General features: G+C 43.2%; 1 protein-coding gene across 1 annotated transcript in view; it reads left to right on the forward strand.

The window, feature by feature from the left end:
- The window catches only part of LOC145997132 (putative aarF domain-containing protein kinase 2), a 292,541-nt gene that overhangs the window by 96,321 nt on the left and 173,968 nt on the right, over window positions 1–22,252 (forward strand). The gene's annotated exons all lie outside the window — the stretch shown is intronic.

Consider the following 22,252-nt stretch of genomic DNA (forward strand, 5'->3'; position numbering starts at 1 on the left):
CATGCAACATCCGGCACAAGGAGGACCATGTTCGCGCCCGTCATCCAACAAGAAAACACCTTTCTTGTTTCGGCCGCTTGTTGTAGCATTTCCAGGAAGGTACTGGTGCTGTAGGTAGACTAATACACATAAATGAAACACTCAATTACATCAAACTGATGTATTCGTTGCAAAATCTACATTACTTGCAGCCAACCTGCAATACATCTCTGGTACAGCCTCGCTTCTCACTCACAGACTCTTCACTCTCTCACTTTCAGTAGGCACTAGTGTTCAGAGAATAAAATGGCGGCCATCTTGGCTCCAAAAGCACAAGGTACGGAACAGACGTGGACATGTTACTTTTCATCGAGAGGGGGATTCGGGGCGGGATGGTACAATGCGTACAGAGATATGCAAAAGCCAACAACGTGCACATGAAAGAAGATTATGATTCAAATCGAGCATCGAATTACATCTTCTACGCCGACGTTAATAATCTCTACGGACATGCCATGGTACAGAAACTTCCTTACGGGGGATTCGAATGGGCATCGATAGACGTAGAAAATTTCGACGATAGTGAGCATGGCTTCTTCGCAGAGGTGGATATCGAATTCCCCGACCATTTACACGATCTGTTCAGCGATTTACCACCGGCATCCGAGTTCAAATCTTCGCCTCATTCTAATCAATGCAAGCTTTTGTTGACTCTAGAGGGGAAAAAAAGATACGTTGTTCATTACTCGAATCTCCGATTCTTGATCGGAAAGGGTGCTAAGGTAGCGAATGTTAGAAGAGTCCTCAGGTTTAAACATTCCGAGTGGCTCAAACCGTACATTGAAACAAACACGCAACATAGGACGGTTGCCACTTCCGATTTAGACAAAGATTTTTTTAAATTGATGAATAACGCGGTGTATGGCAAGACGATGGAAAACGTGCGGAATCACGTAGACGTGAAATTAGTTTCGGATAAAAATAAATGCATGAAGTGGGTGGCCGATCCTAGATTCAAGTCGAGAAAAATTTACAACGAGAATTTGGCACTTTTCAATCTAGATATAAAATTGATGAAATTCAGAAAACCAATTTACGTTGGCGCAACGGTTCTCGACTTGTCGAAACTTTACATGTTCGAATTTCATTACGACGTGATGAAACCCTTCTACAATGATAAGATATCACTTTTGTACACGGACACCGACAGCTTCATTTACAGCATACAAACACCTAACCTCTATGAAGACATAAAAAATCCTTCCATGCTCTAGTATTTCGATACTTCTGCGTATCCTCAACCCAACAGATTTGGGATTCCTTCCCTCAACAAAAAAGTCCTAGGTAAACTGAAAGATGAATGTAACGGCGATATTATTGTCGAGTTCGCGGGTTTGCGTTCGAAAATGTATGCCATGAGAACAGAGAGTAGCGTCACGAAGAAAGCAAAAGGTGTGGGCAAAAATACGGTGGAGAACAAACTCACCTTCCACGATTACATCGATTGCCTTTACTCACAATCGACGATACTAAGTATAGAACAAAGAATGCAAAGTGTAGACCACGTGATTACAACAAACAAAGTTAGGAAAGTAGCATTAGATCCGCATGACGATAAGAGATGCATTTTGTCTTGTGGAATCCACACGTTGCCTTGGGGGCACTATCGTTTAGAAATTAGTAAAAATTGTAGGCAATGCAAATGAAAAAAAAAACTTTAACTGTCTCACATACACAATAAGTAACTAGCAAGGACAATGAATCTCTTTGGTTTCCGAAAGCAAACAATGGAGACCGTACACCGCACGACGACAGATCATGAATTTCTACCTTCCATGTTATCCAAACTCAACGCCCTGTTGATCGTTCACCTCAACAGTATTTGGACAAAATTGGACGATGATGTGGGTAAAACCTTTTACGTCTTCAATAACAATTTACATTTTTACGAAATTCCGATCGACGGGAAACTTCGGATCACCGTGAATCCGGAGAACGAAGGGCGAAAAATCAAAATTTCTAGCGGCAAGAACATTTTTCGAATGAAGCACGACAAGGTACTTTCTAACATAGCGTACGATGTTTCAGCAGGAGATTGTCTATACGTTCAACTCCTAGGAGATTACGACAAACTCGTTCCTCTCTTCGTAGAATTACGAATCACCTATCCTATTATAAATAACCGTTAACCAAAAATGCCTAACGACATTTTCGGCCACACCAAGCGTGTAGACCACGCAGAAGAGATTCTCATGCTGGACGTCCGAATTAAAAAGTTGAGGAGCGATTTGATCGCTTTGCAGGAGACCTTAAACAAAAGTTTAGAGTCGGAGATCGCTTCGCTCCAAACGCAATGTCTCGACCCCATTCTGAAAATCGATTCCGAACTGAAAACGCTCATAAAAAATTATGTCGACGTACCTTTTTACGACAACGTTCAAAATATACAGTTGAGCGTGGATTCGCTTCAAAATGATTTGCTCAAATTACAGCAATTTCAATCGAAAAATGAAGATTTGGAAAAATTGAAACTCGAAATCGAAGAACGAACTTCCGCAATCGAAAAGAATTTCTCTGAACTTCAAACCGTCGTGAATGATATTGATGTGGAACGCTTGCACGTCGTCGTTTCCAAATTACAAGAAGAATTCACCAGCACCTTGGAAGAAATTAAATCCAAGTTACAAACTTTGGAAGATACAATGACGAACCTACCATCGTCAGACGAACTGCAGGTCATCGGTAAAAGCGTAGCGAACATAAAAATTCAACTGGAGGCTTATCAAGATTTCGAACACATTCAAACCACCATCGCTACGCTTCAGGCGTCTCTGGAATTGATCAACGAAGAAATTAAAAATATTCACGCTGAAGCAAGCGCGTTGACGAGCATTCAGGACACGTTGAGCACGGTCCAGCAGAAGATCGAATATTTAGAAAATTTGAACGTCGAATCCAATCTTGCTCATTTTCATCACGTACTGGACAACATACAGGGTGACTTGGAATCGTTACGGACGAGTGTGCCTTCGAGCGAAGATTTGGAAAAATTGAAAACGGCGGTGACGGCACTATCCGATTCGAGCGACATCAAAAGTTCATTGAGCGATCTCGAGAGTAGGGTGGCCAATCTCCCCACCTCCAAAGAATTACACGTTTTGAAAAAGAACATATCACGAATGCTGAAACGACTGGAAACGGAAACGGCGAACGTGGAACAGATTCGAGACGAAATCAGTTCGCTGGTGTCGACGCTGCCCACTTCGCAGAGCGTCGCCGACCTTCACACTCAGTTTACCGAGATGCGAAGCATCGTGAACGATCTTACCGAGAAGAGCTCGAAATTGAATCAAGTCGAGAACCTTCAGAACATTGTCGTCAACATCAGAGATCAAGTTGGAGTGCTGGAATCCACGCAGGAATCGACGCTGGCCTCTTTCGGTGCCAAGTTGTAAGAACTCAACGAAAACTACAAGCAGTTGAACGTGGAGGTGAAAATCAAACAGTCATTTTCTACCGTAACGGATACCATAGTCGAATATTTGTTGCCCGTACAAAATACACTGGGACAGCTTCACAGCAACCTCGTTAGCGTCGATACTAAATTCGCTAAACTGCATTCTCTGCAAGCCATCGAAATCAACAGCGTACCCAATCAACAGAGAATCTCCACGTTCGTCGAAGGTAACAAACTGTACATGTTGCATCCTTATCATCCGTACTACAAGTTTCTCCTCGATGGCACGATTCAGATAAACGAATTTTCGTACTGGTCTCACGGCAGAAAAGCAAGCGTCCCCACCATGACGTTGATATCGAATCGTGGTGTCCAGAAAGCAGGAAACATTCCTCTGGCACATTGGAACGAAACGCGCAACATATATGAAATACACGAAGACGAAGATCTTACCGTTTTCGACGTGAGTGCCGGCGATAAGCTGATCATTCAAAACACGAGCGAGGTGCCACCTTCGTTGAATCCCATCACGCTGGTGCTTCTCTTCAAACGTAATCTCTAAAAAAATGTCTAGGCAAGCCATCGTCCAAGAATTGCATAAACCTGCACGCCGCAACTACGAACGTTTGGCGGTGGTAACCAAGGGCATCGACGACTTCTGGCAAAGTGACCTCGTGGAGATGAGCAGCGGCAATTTGAAAAACGTACATAACTTGAACAAGGGCAACAAGTACCTCCTCACCGTCATAGACACATTTTCGAAATTCGCATGGGCTCTACCTTTGAAGGCGAAAACAGGAACGTGCGTCACGGAAGCATTCAAATTAATTTTTCGCGAAAGCAACAGACGACCTCGGTTTCTGCACACGGACAACGGTAAAGAATTTTACAACGCCGTATTCCAAAAGTTTATTCAAAAACATGACATTCGACATTATTCGACCTTCAGTCACATCAAAGCCAGCATCGTGGAAAGATTTAATCGAACCTTGAAAACACACATGTGGAAACGATTCACGCTTCGGGGAAATTACAAATGGGTCGACATCCTGCCGGAACTCGTCGACACCTATAATGATACGGTACACAGAACGATAGGCATGAAGCCAGCTGACGTTACGAAATCTGACGAGCAGCGTTTAATTTCTACAGTTTACTGTCCAAAGTACACACCGACTACCAAGAAATCAAAATTCAAAATTGGAGACCAGGTGAGGGTCAGTAAATTCAAGCGAACGTTCGACAGGGGTTTCACACGAAATTGGAGCACGGAACTTTTTACGGTGGTTCGAGTTTTACCCGGAAACCGACACACGTATATAATAAAAGATAGTAGCGGCGAGATTTTGAAAGGAAGATTTTACGAAGAGGAACTCTCTAAAACAAAACACCCCGACACGTACCTCATCGAGAAAGTATTGCGTAGGAAAGGTGACAAATTGTTTGTCAAATGGCTGGGACTTCCGGAAAAGAGTTGGATCGACGCGAACGAGGTGATCTTGTGAGTACGTGGAACGTGGTGAAGCGTCTACCGGATTCGGAAAGTCAAACGAAAAAAAAGAACGGCGAGTTGCTTCCCGACAGCATCCGCTGTCTAATCGTAGGTCCTTCGGGGTGTGGGAAAACGACACTGCTCGTGGACAATTTTCTCCTCGCACCGAATTGGTTAGATTGGAAGAACAGGCACCTGTACGTGTTCTCGAAAAGTTTGGAGCAATCCAAATACCAGCAACTGATGAAACTGTACGATGGTCTGGACATTGCAACGTTCGCCTCGGAAATAAAACCACTCGACAATTGTCGTGAAAATTCAGTCGTTGTGTTCGACGACGTCATCCTGGAAAATCAAAATGAAATTCGCAACTTTTTCACGCAAGGTCGTCACAAAGAAATGGATTGCTTTTACCTAGCTCAAACGTTTTCCAAAATTCCAAAACAGTTACTACGCGACAACGCTAATTTCATATGTTTGTTTCGTCAAGATCACACCAACCTCAAGCACGCGTACGATGACTATGTAGGCGGAGACATGAACTACAATCAATTGTCGGAACGCTGCTGCTCTTCTTGCTGGAACAGTGACGATTTCGGATTCGCGACGATCGACATGACGAGGAAACCCAACGACGGAAAATACAGAAACAAAATCAACGACTTTCTAAACGTTGCAACGTTGTGAGAAACGACGTGTATAAAATAACGTTATGACGAAACGAAAAATCGAAGACGAAAATCTCAAGCTTCGCGATTACCTCGCGAAACGCTTCAAAGGTTGGAAATCCGAGAATCGCGTATTCTACGAAGAGAAGAAACGTCAAGATCAACCTGTGATCGACGCCATCAGCGGGCTAGGTAAAGAAATTAAAAGTGTCACGGAACAAAATAAAAATTTGATCAACGAACTCGTACCACTCGCAGCTAAAAGTTACGCTGTACCCACGCCCATTTCGAGCATTCCTTCGACGCCGTTCGAACTGAAGGATGCACCGGCACGACGTCGAGCCATAGGCAGCACGTCTTCGGATAAAATCGAGTTGGGACCTTTGGCACGAGACTACCTGAGTACGGGGAAGTTCGACAAGGATGAAGTGTTCGGATTGTATCCGAGCATGGAAACCTATAAAGGCGGTGGTGTGGTTTGGAAGATTGGAAAATCGAAGGTGACCTTCGAAGGCAACGACATTAAAGTAAATTTAGGCGAGAAGGATAGTTGGACCAGGTATCCCGGCACTGTGGGACTGTGGGAACTCGTTGCCAAAAAGCAGCCGAAAGATTACACCGACGAGGATTTCCAGAGTTACAAGGAAATCTTGATCATGACGGATGCCTTGTACCAAAACAACGACGCCTCGCAGAATAGGGTGAAATGGAGCAGCGGCGAGAAGTACAGGAATCTCATCAAACCGATTTGGAACCAGGTGAAAACAGGCAGCGGCGTCAAACGCTACAACACGTTACCCAAAGAATTCGTTTGGGTGGACGACGTCAGGAAACTCGTGGACCGATTGTTGGTGATAGCCGGCGAAGAGAATGCAGGCAATCGTAATTTCTACAACGAGAAGGTTGGCATCGTGGACATGATCAGCACGAAACTTTCCAACTTCATCGTGAACGACGACAAGGGCATAGGTTACCTGATCAAAATCATCAACACGCTGCCTCCGAGATTCTGGAACGTGGCCGAAGGAAAGGGACTCGTGAACGACATCATCAACAAGTTACCTTTCGAGATGCATTTACCTGGCTACCAGTACTGCGGACCGGGTACCAAACTCGAGAAAAGATTGGAGAGAGGAGACAAGGGTGTGAATCCGTTGGACGCCGCATGCAAAGATCACGACATCGCCTACAACAACACGCAGACGGATCTGGATGCACGTCACGAAGCAGACAAGAAATTGGAACATGCAGCTTTCGAAAGATTCGTCAGCAGAGACGCATCGCTGGGTGAACGGGTCGCCGCACTGGGCACCACCATCGCCATGAACACGAAACAAAAACTTGGGTGGGGTATATAAATAACATAGAGTAAAAAATAAATAAATAATAACAACATGTCTCGTATAACTGATTTGCCGCCCGAGCTACTATGTAAAATATTGAAACACGCAGTAAACGGAGATTGTGAGGATGTACATAAACTTGTAATCATAGCAAGAACGACACCGGAATTTTGCATCCCTTGTGAAATGGTTCTCAAGGACCATCTTCGGGAGATCAGCGGCCTGAGGTGCGGCGATCTCGACACTCTTCTTTCGGCTGCAGGGAAAAAATTAAACGAAAGGATGGACACGGACGATTGGTGCAAGTCTGAACAGAAGATGGCAGATATTATAACGCACATCATCTCGTTTTCCGAAGCACGAGCTTTCTTCCTCTTACACACACTGTGAAAAAAATAATAATATACGTCTCAAAAAAAAATGTACGTGTCAAAAAAAATATGAGACAAAAAAATATACGTCAAAAAAAATGTACGTCCAAAAAAAAATTGCCATGGAAAAAATTTTATCGTCAAAAAAAATTTGTCTCGTCAAAAAAAAGTTGACGTGGAGATCGTCAGAAAAAAAAGTTGCCTTATCGTAAAAAAATTTTATCGTCAAAAAAAATCTCTCATCAAAAAAAGTTGACGTGGAAAAATTATTACCGTCAGAAAAAAGTTGCCTTATCGTAAAAAATTTTTATCGTCAAAAAAAATGTCTCGTCAAAAAAAAGTTGACTTGGAAAAATTATTACCGTTAGAAAAAAAGTTGCCTTATCGTAAAAATTTTTTATCGTCAAAAAAAATTTGTCTCGTCAAAAAAGTTGACGTGGAAAAATTATTACCGTCAGAAAAAAAGTTGCCTTATCGTAAAAATTTTTTATCGTCAAAAAAAAATTTGTCTCGTCAAAAAAGTTGACGTGGAAAAATTATTACCGTCAGAAAAAAAGTTGCCTTATCGTAAAAATTTTTTATCGTCAAAAAGAAAAATTTGTCTCGTCAAAAAAAAAGGTGACGGAAAAATTATTACCGTCAGAAAAAAAAAGTTGTCAAAAAATGTACAAGTAAAAAAAAAACTTGATATATAAATAACACACATCGTGAAAAAAATCTACGAGATCAAAAAAAAATTCTTCGGTATATATAAATAACACATTGTGAAAAATTAAAATTCTATAACTGAAATTTCTCTTCGATATGACGACTGAAAAAATGAGTGATCTCCAAGCATTAAAACAAATGCTAAATTTGTCAGTCGAGTATGTAAAAATTCATGAATTGGAAGTCGACAAACCTTACACGATAACTTCCGGTTCAATCGTTTCTACCCAGTATGGTCCCAAGGTGCGTCTGTTGCTCAACGGACAATACAGTCTATTTTTACCAGATCGATACGCTAACATGTTATCCGACGAGAAGCTAGCTATTTTAATCGAGAACAAAACTCGAATCGTGTACAAGTAGACAAAGGAACTTCTTGGCAAGAAAACGAAGCACGTAATAGAATTTGTTTAATCACGGACACCCCAACCCCCCGGAATATATATATAAATAACATACAATGAAAAAAATGTCAACTTGTATAAGTCAACTTCCTCCCGAAGTGTTGCACAAAATATTTACGTTCACGTTCGACGGGGATGTAACTAAACTCATAGACTTGTGTAAAGTAACGCCAGAATTTCGTTCACCATGCAAAATGATTTTCATGGATCACCTCCGAGAAATAAGCGGAATGAAAAAAATGTTCCGATCCCCAGAGACTCTCTTTCGAGCCGCAAACAAAAAAATTGACGATAGGTTAGACGAGCTGCACGAGTGGAGGCAGGGGAGAAAAAAATTTACCGAAGACTGGTACGCGTCGAACATTGAAACTGTCGATCTTGTAAACCACATGATAGCATTAGGCGAAGCAAAAACTTTTTTTCTTTCCCAGAATACATATATATAAATAACACACCGCCACAGTTGTTTTGAGTGAGACGATATAAATAACACACACATCGTAAACCTAACGGAAAAAAAAGTTGTTCTCTTTCCCAGATAACATATAGCATCAAAAAAAAAATGAAGCCCAAAGGTGTCGTGTACCAGATACCATACTCCAATCTAAAAAATCTAGGTGCCCTCGATGGGTTACTCACCAAGAAACAACGCGAGAAGAAACGTTCTTGCTTGTCGAAAGGACACGGAATGAAATTACTTCTCAGCACACCTCAATTGAGACGCTTGCAGCGTTCGCGGAAACAGCAAAAGATCGGAGGTTTCATATTCAGCATCCCGGCCATCCTGGCAGCATTGGGGGCCGTTGGAAGTTTGGCTGGGGGTAGCGCCGCCATCGCGAAAACCGTCATCGACGCGAAGAAGAACAAGGCGGAATTGGAAGAACAGAAACGTCACAATCTGGCCATGGAGAAGAAAGGGAAGGGGGTCATGAGGAAGTTTAAAAAAAGAAGAAGCACACATTTATCTCAAGAATGGGAGGAACGAAGTGTTCCCGCGCGAGAATTACAACCTCGACATGACCAAAGACGATTACCTCAAACTTTACGAAGCGTTCTCGGCTTACAAACGCGTGACCGAGGGAAGCGTGGACATGTACTACACGCCCAGCGAATTCAAAACACGCAGACCCATGACCGTCATCAACACGACAAAGCGGAAGCAGGTGGTGGTCAATGATCGCACCAACATCAAGGTCGTCTGCGAGTTCAACAGTCCGTTGCCCGAGGATACTCTATGTAGTGTCATCCTGGTCGCTGAGAAGTCTTTCGCGTACGACATGAAGAACGAGAGGGTCACAGAGCAGTTTTAAAATATATTGCCTTCGTCGAGCAAGAATGGCTTTTTCTACATCCTCCATTACAAAATTTTTAATCTAAAACGCCCAAGGCACTCCAATAGGATGCAGAGTTTTTAGGATCAAATCGAATTTCTTGAAAAAAAAAAATTGAGGGGGTGGCGCTTGCTTGTACTCTCCCCCAAGCTCTCTCTCCTATTGTTCACTGAACATGTGTGCCCTTCACGCGGCACAGTCAATTTCAAATACCGCTACAATACTTTTTTTTTTTGCATCATGAGGAGAAAAACATCGTAGCGGGGGGGGGGGGGCAAAAACATCAGTAGTGGAGTAAAGAGAGTTCACCAACCGAAAATGGCGCTCGGTGGCGCTCGCAGTGTTGCTAACTCCTCACTTGAAAAAATCACCAAGGTTTTTGTTTTTGGGTCTAACCTAACCTCAAGCAAGCTGGCAACACTGCTTGAGGCTTGCCTTGCAGTGTTGCCAACCCCTTACTCGAAAAAATCACCAAGGTTTGTTTTTGGGTCTAACCTAACCTAAAGCAAGGAGCTGGTAACGCTGCTTGAGACTTGTTCTGCAGTGTTGCCAACTCCTCACTCGAAAAAAATCACCAAGGTTTGTTTTTGGGTCTAACCTAACCTCAAGCAAGGAGCTGGCAATACTGCTTGAGGCTTGTCTTGGAGTATTGCCAACATTTTACTTGAAAAGTCACCAAGGTTTTTGTTTTTGGGTCTAACCTAACCTCAAGCAAGGAGCTGGCAATACTGCTTGAGGTTTTACAGTGCATAAAGCAATTTGCCAACCTACTGGTATTTTTGCCATAGCTTTTTACAAAAAAAAAAAGAGAGAAGAGAGAGAGGGAAAAGTTAAACAACCGATAGTGTTGCTAATATTTACCTACAGCTTTTTTTTATTTGGTAAGAATTTAGCTAATTTATATACTGGTGTAACATACACTGGGCAAGAGAGCTGGTAATAAATATATACTGCCGTAAAAGAGAGAGGGATGGATGGATGGTAGCACAGTATGTGTGTGCGTGTGTGTGTATAATATGTAGCATTATTAACTAGAGTGCATTGGCAACCCACCTATAACTAAAAAATAGAGATGCCAATGTTGCTGTAAGCTAAAGAGAGAGACTAAGCTGGCAACAGTGGTGAGCGAATATGCATTATTTCCAAGTCCCGAGCGCCAATGTATATCGTGATTTTTGCAAACCTCTCTCGCGGCAACGATGCGCCACACACACACGTACGTACTTTTTTTTTTATTTTTGTATTTTCATCTACTGAAGTGACTGAAGGGCAAGCTGAAAATCTGTAGTCAACTCAACCATGTAAAAACTTTGGGTGGGTGACTGCGGGAAGCCATCAATCACAGCCTATCTACAATTTTCATCGACTGTTGGGGGTGACTGAGAGGATAATCTGAAAATCTGTGGTCAACTCAACTGTGTTGTGTGGAAACTTGGGCGGGTAACTATAGGAAACCATCAATCATACAACAGGAAGCTGTCAATCACCTGGGTGTGACTGCAGGAAGTTGTCCATCAACTTGATGGTATTATTACTCGACAAAAATCAAGATTATTTGTTACTGCCGAAAACTGTGCAAATTCTCAGCTTTTGCGACGGCTATGTGATTGACAGCTTCCTGCAGTTGCACCCAGGCTGTGCGATGAACTCAACGATATTTTTTTCCTGGATTGCACTAAAGGGCACACAAGATTCAAATCTACTGGGTGACCACAGGAAGCAATCACTCACACAGCTGTCATAAATTCTGCACGAAACAAGTTCTACTTGTTTCCAGCAAAATACAGCTGGGCGTCAACGATATTTTTTCTAGGAAAGGGCGTTCACGCATAGCTCGAACCAATCTTGAAAGTTTAGTTGTCGGCAGGTATAAGTTTCTATTAGAAACCTCGCGCACATCAGTTGCAGTCGAGTATTGCTACTGGGTAGTTGCATAAAAGTGTACGCTATACCAAGTGTAATATCAAGTGTAATAGAAACCGAATTAGTTTGGTCTGTCAGGTGAGTACTATATTAGCATAAGTTATACGCACACAAGTCGCTTGACTAGCTATAATGGATTTGTTATTTTTAAGTCTATTTTATGCACAGTAAGGCTAATCGGGACTGGGCCTACAGTTTCAAGAACTATTTGTGCGGGTATCGAACTTTTGATTACAATGCTATTGCTGTGCCATTGCAGAGACTAGTAGAAGTACTGATTGATTTGATGTTTTAAATCCACTTTATGCACGTAAGGCTAATCGGGACTGGGCCTACAGTTTTAAGAACCACTTGCACGGATATCAAACTTTTAATTGCAAAACTATTGCAATACTATTGCAGAGGCTAGTGGAAGTACTGATAGATTTGATGTTTTAAGTCTATTTTATGCACGTAAGGCTAATCGGGACTGGACCTACAGTTTCAAAAACCACTTATACGGATATCGAACTTTCAATTACAAAACTATTACAGTACTATTGCAGAGGCTAGTGGAAGTACTGATAGATTTAATGTTTTAAGTCTATTTTATGCACGTAAGGTTAATCGGGACTGGACCTACAGTTTCAAAAACCATTTATACGGATATCAAATTTTCAATTACAAAACTATTGCAGTGTTATTGTAGAGGCTAGTGGAAGTACTGATAGATTTGATGTTTTAAGTCTATTTTATGCACGTAAGGTTAATCGGGACTGGACCTACAGTTTCAAGAACCACTTGTGCGGGTATCAAATTTTTGATTACAATGCTACCACTACACCATTGCAAAGACTAATGGAAGTACATAGTTATTCGAATCTAATTTATTTAAAATATTTAGTTTTTTTTTTTTATGCAGGCTTATTGATTTTTAAACCTAATGTTAAATAAAATCCGACAATTATATCCAAATATACTTTTGGCTACAACGAGCATTCGCAAAAATGGCTTGAGATTTTTTTTGCTACGTAAACAAAATGGTCGACATGCCAAATATGAACAGGCTATATAGATTTGAGAGATGGATAGGAAAAATTAATTAAAATTTAATTTCATGATTACAACACGAACTTAATGATTGATTGATTGATTGATTTAGTTTATTTTAACTTCGCATTTTGTGCCTCTTGGCTAATTTGCGAAGATGGGGGTGAGTGATGAAATTGATGAAAATGGATATTCACAAACAACCATACCTGACCGGGATTTGAACCCGGGGAACCCTTGGTGTTGTAGCGCGATGTGCTAACCACTCGGCCACGGGGTCGGGCAAGTACTGGTATATACATAAACCAAAGTTACATGGTTCTAGCCCCCATAGGAGTCGAAAAAATCAATGTCTTGGAAAACGTCTTAAGACAAATATCTTAATCTTTAAGAAAGTCGACTTCCGGTATCTCAAGATGTTACTTCCGGTCTGTCAAGAAAATTTTCTTAAGACAATTATCTTAAGACGTTTTCCAAGACATTGATTTTCTCGGCTCCTAATTGAACTAGGATGATGATTTTAGGTTTGTTGGATAGGATTTGACGAAAACTATTCAACTAGCAAATAAAATCGATTCCACCCCCTCAAGTTTCGAAAATATAGACAATTTTTTTTTATTTTTTTAAGAAACTTGATTTGCTGGCTTAGTTTTTACCCTATTTCGAAAATTTTAATGATATTTGATAAAAAATTGAATGTACTCTACAACCTATTGGAAACATAATGATTAGTGCTTACTGTTTTCGAGTTATTTTAAATTTAAATTTCAAGATGTAATTTCTAAGTTGTTTTGTAACTCGTAAACTATAGGTCGTAGAAAACCTATTCTTGTTTTATCTGCTATTGCCCGACAAATACTATAAACACAAATAATGTTTATTGTTTGATTTAAAAAATGGAGATCGAAAATAACTTTGTTTTCCAAAAATAAAAAAATGTGCGTATGGAAAAAAATACGATTGTGTAATTTTTTATGATGTATGTTTGCATGTAAAATTAAGTATACCTGAAAGTTTTAGAATTTCAAAATAGCTATATATATTTGCTATTATATCAGCCAAAACAATAGAATATATATAAACAAAAACATTTTCATAGTTTCACGCCTCTACTAGAATAGTCGAAAAATATACTAATGGGCAATAAAATCTGAAGAAAATTCGTGTCTAGCAAAAATAAGCTAAATAGAATTACACATGCATACAATATTTATTGTGTTTTTTTCTATCTACAATCATATTTTTTTTTATATATTTTTTTAAATTTTTTTTATAGAGTTGATTAAAGCATATATTTGAGGAAGGCAACACCACCCATATATAAATAAACATACCCCGAAAAAATGCGCTCCATGAAAAGTTGCCCTGTGTGCGAAAAAACCATATCAAGCGAACATTTTGCAAGACATTGTCGCACCTGCGCGCCAGGCAAGCATTTGGCTGCCACCGAATTATGTTCTGGATGCAATAAACACATCACAATTGCATATGCCAAAAAACATAAGCTTACTTGTTTAAGCAAAAGTACATCTGGGGCTCAACCGTCGACCAGCTCAACCAAGAGGAAGGCAGAAGCAGCCTCCATCAATGCACCACCCGCCAAACGCGTCAAGCCTGCGATAAAAGCAGACCAGTCTGCTTTCCAGCGTTCGTTAGAGGACTTTCCTTTTATTTCGGAGGGCTCATGCGACGTGCGTAGCTTTTTGGAGAACGTGCAAGCGCAAATTATTTCCGTCCTCGGCGATGCGCTTGCAACGCACTCCACTAAATTCTACGCATCGCTATGTTGCTGGTACAAGAAGCCTTCTGATGAAATTTACAGCTTCTGCCACAACACCAAGGCGAAGACGTTGCATCTGGCGGATGTCGAAAACCTAGAGGTAATCTACAACAAGTTTGTCGAGGAGCTGCTGGCAAAGCAAGAGGGGCATGAAGCTAAGGGTTCGGGGGGTTCGCTGTGTGGCAAGCCTCACGAACTGCGCGTCAAACTTTCCAAGTTTGTGCCTCTCTCCGCCTCCAGCTACGTCCCCTTACCATCTGCTATTGAGGATAAAAAGGCCGTCCTGAACATTCAGAACAGTGACGCCAAGTGCTTTCTCTGGTCTGTGCTTGCAGCGTTACACCCTGTTCACTGGAAAAAACAACCACACCGAGTTAACCACTACCTACCCTACGAGCCAGAGCTGGAAGATGCCATTGCTGGGATCAACTACCCGGTGGAGGTCTCGGATATTCGCAAGTTCGAGGCCCGTACACACAACCCTCGGTTGGCCATTAATGTTTATGGCCTCATCGACAAAAAAGTGGTGTACCCCATCCGGGTGAGCGACGTAGACGACAATGATGCTCGAGAAATCCATCTCCTACTCATCAAGAACAAGGCCCATCACCATTACACTCTTATTCGCTCGCTCTCCCGGTTGGTGTCGAGTCAAAAAAGCAAGCATCATGGTAGCATAGAAGTTTGTCGAAGGTGTCTGATCACTTTTGACAACCAACGACAAAAACACCAGAGCTTACAAGAAGAAAACATCGCTGCCGAAAAACTCGCTCGCCACAAACTTTATTGCAATACTAACGAGCCTGGGCTGGCAGACTTGCCCGAACCTGGCACCGTGGAGCATTTCCACATGCACGGTGCCATGGTAGAGCACCCCGCCATCATCATTGCGGATTTCGAGGCCTTCCTCAAACCCCTGTCCACTTGCGATCCCGATCCTGAAGTTTCTTCCACCACCCCTTACCAACTCCACGAGGCATCCAGTTTTGCATATGTTGTGGTGCGACGAAATAAACACATCGCCCCCGAGCCCTACGTGTACCGTGGTCCCGACGCAGCCAAGCACTTCCTCGAGAGGATGGTTGTCGAGGCCATCGAGATAGGAAAGATACTATTGGCCCCCAAGTCTATGCTCCCACTGTCCCCCGACGATCAACGTAGACACGACGAGGCTATTGCTTGCCCTGTCTGCGTCAAGGAGTACACCGCCAACAACCGTAAAGTCCAACACCACGACCACTTTAACGGTAGGTATGTTGGTTCTTGGTGCAACGGATGCAATCTCATGGCCCGGGACCCGCGATTTATCCCGATCTTCTTCCACAACGGCTCGGGGTACGACTTTCACCACCTGATCAAGCATCTTGGGTACGACAACGAGGGAATCAACGTTCTCGCCCAGAACGAGGAGCGTTACATTAGTGTGAGCAAACGAGTGCCAATCCCGGGATCACGCTCTACCGTCGAGCTTCGCTTCCTCGACTCTCTCAGGTTCCTCCCAGCAAGCCTCGATGCTCTCGCGGGGAAGCTTAGCGACGAGCAAATACGCATCACTTCTGCGAATTTTCCGAACTTGGACGTCGGTCTCTTCAGGCGTAAGGGGGTCTACCCCTACGAATACGTCACAGACCCTGCCAAGTTCGCGGAGACGTCGCTACCCCCCCAGGCGAAGTTTTACAGTCAGCTACGAGGCTCGAACATCACCGACGAAGAATATTACCACGCCCAGTCCATGTGGCGCGAGCTGGGTTGTCGAACTCTCGGAGACTACCACGACGCCTACCTCAGACTTGATGTGACGCTCCTCGCCGACGTGTTCCAGACATTCCGGGCGACTGCAAAGACCATCTACCAGCTGGACCCCGCCTACTTCTATAGTCTCCCCGGACTGGCGTGGTCGGCCATGTTTCTGGTGACGAAAATCGAGCTGGAGCTTCTTTCGGACGTGGACATGGTGCTGTTTGTGGAACGTGCTATCCGGGGTGGCATGGTCCAGGTGTCGCAACGGCACGCGCGCGCCAACAACTATCACATGGCTACTGGCTACGACTCCTCCCAACCGTCGAGCTACATCATGCATACGGACGTGAATAACTTGTACGGGCACTCCATGATGCAGCCACTCCCCTTTAGAGGGTTCGAGTGGGCTGACCCTTTCAAATTCGACGTCGAAAGTTTCGACGATTCGGAACATGGGTTCTTCGCCGAGGTGGACCTTGAGTTCTCCGAGAAGCTACAGGATTTGTTCTGCGATCTTCCCCCTGCACCCGAGTTCAAGTGTCCACCCGATTCCAACCAGACGAAGCTAGTCATGGATTTTAAACCCAAGAAGAATTACGTCCTGCATTACCAGAATCTCCGATGGTTGATGCAGCGAGGGGTCACGGTCCACGCAGTTCACCGCATCCTCAAGTTCGAGCATTCTCCGTGGTTGCGTCCATATATTGAAGTCAACACCGAACACCGCACCACAGCCACGTCCGAGCTTGATAAGGATTTCTTCAAGCTCATGAATAATGCGGTGTTTGGCAAGACCATGGAGAATGTACGAAATCGCGTGGACATAAAATTGGTGACGAGGAAAGAGCGATGTCGTCAGCTTGTCGCGAGTCTATTGTTCAAGTCTCGAACAATCTACAACGAGCAGCTGGCTCTGATTCACATGAGGCAAGGTGTGGTGAAACTCACCAAGCCCATCTACGTTGGAGCCACTGTTCTGGATCTGAGCAAGCTCCACATGTTCGAGACATACTACGACATATTACGTCCACACTACGGCCACAACATCTCGCTTCTCTACACGGACACGGACAGCTTGGTGTACCACGTTCGCACAGCCGACGTATACGGGGATATAGCCACAGTTCCAGCTCTTGAAAAGCTCTTCGACACCTCGGGCTATCCCCAGCCGAACCAGTACGACATCCTGGCCCGCAACAAGAAGGTGCCTGGCAAACTCAAAGATGAGAAGGACGGAGATGTGATTCTCGAGTTTGCAGGTCTTCGCGCCAAGGCCTATACCATCAAAGCCGAGGGTGGCGTTACCAAGAAGGCCAAGGGTGTCGGCAGACAGGTTGGTTCGGGAGCATCTTACATTCGAGGACTTCGTGGATTGCCTCAAGACCAGGTCGTCGGTTCTAAGAGCAGAACAGCGCATCCAGAGCGTCGACCATGTGTTGACCACCAACAAAGTGAGGAAGATTGCCCTGGATCCCAACGACGACAAGAGGTGCGTTCTCCAATGTGGAATCCACACACTGCCGTGGGGGCACTATCGCTTAGCAGAAAGCAAAACCTGCAACATATGCCCATCTTCAACAGAAGATTCATAAAAAACAAGCAAAAAAAAAAAAAAAAAATCATTTTGTTAGTTATTACAAAAAACTTTGACCGTATTTTAAATAACCAGCATAATATGAATCTTTTTGGTTTCCGAAAACAAGCCAACATGGAGGCTGTACATCGCGCGACGACAGATCATGAATTTCTACCTTCCATGTTAACTAAACTCAACGGTCTACTGATTGTTCACCTTAACAGCATTTGGACGAAATTGGATGACGATGTGGGCAAGATGTTTTACGTCTTCAACAACAATTTACATTTTTACAAAATTCCGATCGATGGAAAACTTCAAATCACCGTGAATCCGGAAAACGTAGGCGAAATCAAAATATCTACCGGCAAGAACATTTTTCGAATCAAGCACGACAAGATGCTTTCTAACATTACATACGATGTTTCTGCAGGAGATTGTTTATACGTGGAACTCCTAGGAGATTACGACAAACTCATTCCTCTCTTCGTAGAATTACGAATCATCTATCCTATTATAAATAACCGTTAACCAAAATGCCTAACGATATTTTCGGCAACACTAAGCGTGTAGACCACGCAGAAGAGATTCTCATGTTGGACGTCCGAATTAAAAAGTTGAGGAGAGATTTGATCGCTTTGCAGGAGACCTTAAACAAAAGTTTAGAGTCGGAGATCGCTACGCTCCAAACGCAATGTCTCGACCCCATTCTGAAAATCGATTCTGAACTGAAAACGCTCATAAAAAATTATGTCGACGTACCTTCTTACGACAACGTTCAAAATATACAGTTGAGCGTGGATAAGCTTCAAAATGATTTGGCCAAATTACAGCAATTTCAATCGAAAAATGAAGATTTGGAAAAATTGAAACACGAAATCGAAGAACGAACTTCGGCAATCGAAAATAATTTCTCTGAACTTCAAACCGTCGTGAAGGATATTGATGTAGAACGCTTGCACGTTGTTGTTTCCAAATTACAAGAAGAATTCGCCGACACGTTGGAAGAAATTAAATCCAAGTTGCAGACTTTGGAAGATACCATGACAAACCTACCATCGTCAGACGAACTGCAGGTCATCAGCAAAAGCGTCGCGAACATAAAAATTCAATTGGAGGCTTATCAAGATTTCGAACACATTCAAACCACCATCGCTACGCTTCAGGCGTCTCTGGAGTTGATCAACGAAGAAATTAAAAATATTCACGCTGAAGCAAGTACGTTGACGAGCATACAAGACACGTTGAGCACGGTTCAGCAGAAGATCGAATATTTAGAAAATTTGAACGTCGAATCCAATCTTGCTCATTTTCATCACGTACTGGACAACATACAGGGTGACTTGGAATCGTTACGGACAAGCGTACCTTCGAGCGAAGATTTGGAAAAATTGAAAACGGCCGTGACGGCACTATCCGATTCAAGCGACATCAAAAATTCATTGAGCGATCTCGAGAGTAGGGTGGCCAATCTCCCCACCTCCAAAGAATTACACGCTTTGAAAAGGAGCATATCACGTATGCTGAAACGACTGGAAACAGAAACGGCGAACGTGGAACAGATTCGAGACGAACTTGCTTCGCTGGTGTCGACGTTGCCCACTTCGCAGAGTGTCGCCGATCTTCACACGCAGTTTACCGAGATGCGAAGCATCGTGAACGATCTTACCGAGAAGAGCTCGAAATTGAATCAAGTCGAGAACCTTCAGAGTATCGTCGTCAACATCAGAGATCAAGTTGGAGTGCTGGAATCCACGCAGGAATCGACGCTGGCCTCTTTCGGTGCCAAGTTGCAAGAACTCAACGAAAACTTCAAGCAGTTGAACGTGGAAGTGAAAATCAAACCGTCATTTTCTACAGTAACGGATACCATCGTCGAATATTTGTTGCCCGTACAAAATACACTGGGACAGCTTCACAGCAACCTCGTTAGCGTCGATACTAAATTTGCTAAACTGCATTCTCTGCAAGCCATCGATATCAACAGCGTACCCAATCAACAGAGAATCTCCACGTTCGTCGAAGGTAACAAACTGTACATGTTACATCCTTATCATCCGTACTACAAGTTTCTCCTCGATGGCACGATTCAGATAAATGAATTTTCGTACTGGTCTCACGGCAGAAAAGCTAGCGTTCCCACCATGACGTTGATATCGAATCGTGGTGTCCAGAAAGCAGGAAACATTCCTCTGGCACGTTGGAACGAAACGCGCAACATATATGAAATACACGAAGACGAAGATCTTACCGTTTTTGACGTGAGTGCCGGCGATAAGCTGATCATTCAAAACACGAGCGAAGTGCCACCCTCTTTGAATCCCATCACGCTAGTGCTTCTCTTCAAACGTAATCTCTAAAAAATGTCTAGGCAAGCCATCGTCGAAGAATTGCATAAACCTGCACGCCGCAACTACGAACGTTTGGCGGTGGTGACCAAGGGCATCGACGACCTCTGGCAAAGTGACCTCGTGGAGATGAGTAGCGGCAATCTAAAAAATGTACATAAATTGAACAAGGGCAACAAGTACCTCCTCACCGTCATAGACACGTTTTCGAAATTCGCATGGGCTCTACCTTTGAAGGCCAAAACAGGAACGTGCGTCACGGAAGCATTCAAGACAATTTTTCACGAAAACGACAGACGACCACGGTTTTTGCAAACAGACAACGGTAAAGAATTTTACAATGCCGTATTCCAAAAGTTTATTCGGAAACACGACATTCGACATTATTCAACCTTCAGTCACATCAAAGCCAGCATCGTGGAAAGATTTAATCGAACCTTGAAAACACACATGTGGAAACGATTCACGCTTCGAGGAAATTACAAATGGGTCGACATACTGCCGGAACTCGTCGACACCTATAATGATACGGTACACAGAACGATAGGCATGAAGCCAGCTGACGTTACGAAATCTGACGAGCAGCGTTTAATTTCTACAGTTTACTGTCCAAAGTACACTCCCACGACTACCAAGAAATCAAAATTCAAAATTGGAGACCAGGTGAGGATCAGCAAATTCAAACGCACCTTCGAGAAGGGGTTCACAAAAAATTGGAGCACGGAACTTTTTACGGTGGTTCGAGTTTTACCCGGAAACCGACACACGTATATAATAAAAGATAGTAGCGGTGAGATTTTGAAAGGAAGATTTTACGAAGAGGAACTCTCTAAAACAAAACATCCCGACACGTACCTCATCGAGAAAGTATTGCGTAGAAAAGGCGACAAACTGTTTGTCAAATGGCTGGGACTTCCGGAAAAAAGTTGGATCAGCGCGAACGAAGTGATCTTGTAAGTACATGGAACGTGGTGAAACGTCTACCGGATTCGGAAAGTCAAACGAGAAAAAAGAACGGCGAGTTGCTTCCCGACAGCATCCGTTGTCTAATCGTAGGCCCTTCAGGGTGTGGGAAAACAACACTGCTCGTGGACAATTTTCTCCTCGCACCGAATTGGTTAGATTGGAAGAACAGGCACCTCTACGTATTTTCGAAAAGTCTCGAACAAGCGAAATACCAGCAACTGATAAAACTGTACGATGGTCTGGACATTGCAACGTTCGCTTCGGAAGTAAAACCACTCGACGATTGTCGTGAAAATTCAGTTGTTGTGTTCGACGATGTTATTCTGGAAAATCAAAATGAAATTCGCAATTTTTTCACGCAAGGTCGTCACAAAGGAATAGATTGCTTCTTCCTAGCTCAAACATTTTCCAAAATTCCAAAACAGTTAGTACGTGACAACGCTAATTTCATATGTTTGTTTCGTCAAGATCACACCAACCTGAAGCACGCGTACGATGACTACGTAGGCGGAGACATGAACTACAATCAATTTTCGGAACGCTGCTGCTCCCACTGTTGGAACAGTGACGATTTCGGATTCGCGACGATCGACATGACGAGGAAACCCAACGACGGAAAATACAGAAACAAAATCAACGACTTTCTAAACGTTGCAACGTTGTGAGCAACAACGTGTATAAATAACGTTATGGCGAAACGAAAAATCGAAGACGAAAATCTCAAGTTGCGAAACTACCTCGCGAAACGCTTCAAAGGTTGGAAATCCGAGAATCGCGGATTCTACGAAGAGAAGAAACGTCAAGATCAACCTGTGATCGATGCCATCAGCGATCTAGGTAAAGAAATTAAAGGCGTCACAGAACAAAATAAAAATTTGATCAACGAACTCGTACCACTTGCAGCTAAAAGTTACACCGTACCCACGCCTATTTCGAGCATTCCTTCAACGCCGTTCGAACTGAAGGACGTACCGGCACGACATCGAGCCATAGGTAACACACCGTCGTCTTTGGATAAGATCGAGTTGGGACCTTTGGCACGAGACTACCTGAGCACGGGCAAGTTCGACAAGGATGAAGTGTTCGGATTGTATCCCACCATGGAAACCAACGAAGGCGGCGGTGTGGTATGGAAGA

Source organism: Lepisma saccharinum, chromosome 13 (assembly GCF_977018435.1).
Source record: "Lepisma saccharinum chromosome 13, izLepSacc3.1, whole genome shotgun sequence".
NCBI lineage: Eukaryota > Metazoa > Arthropoda > Insecta > Zygentoma > Lepismatidae > Lepisma > Lepisma saccharinum.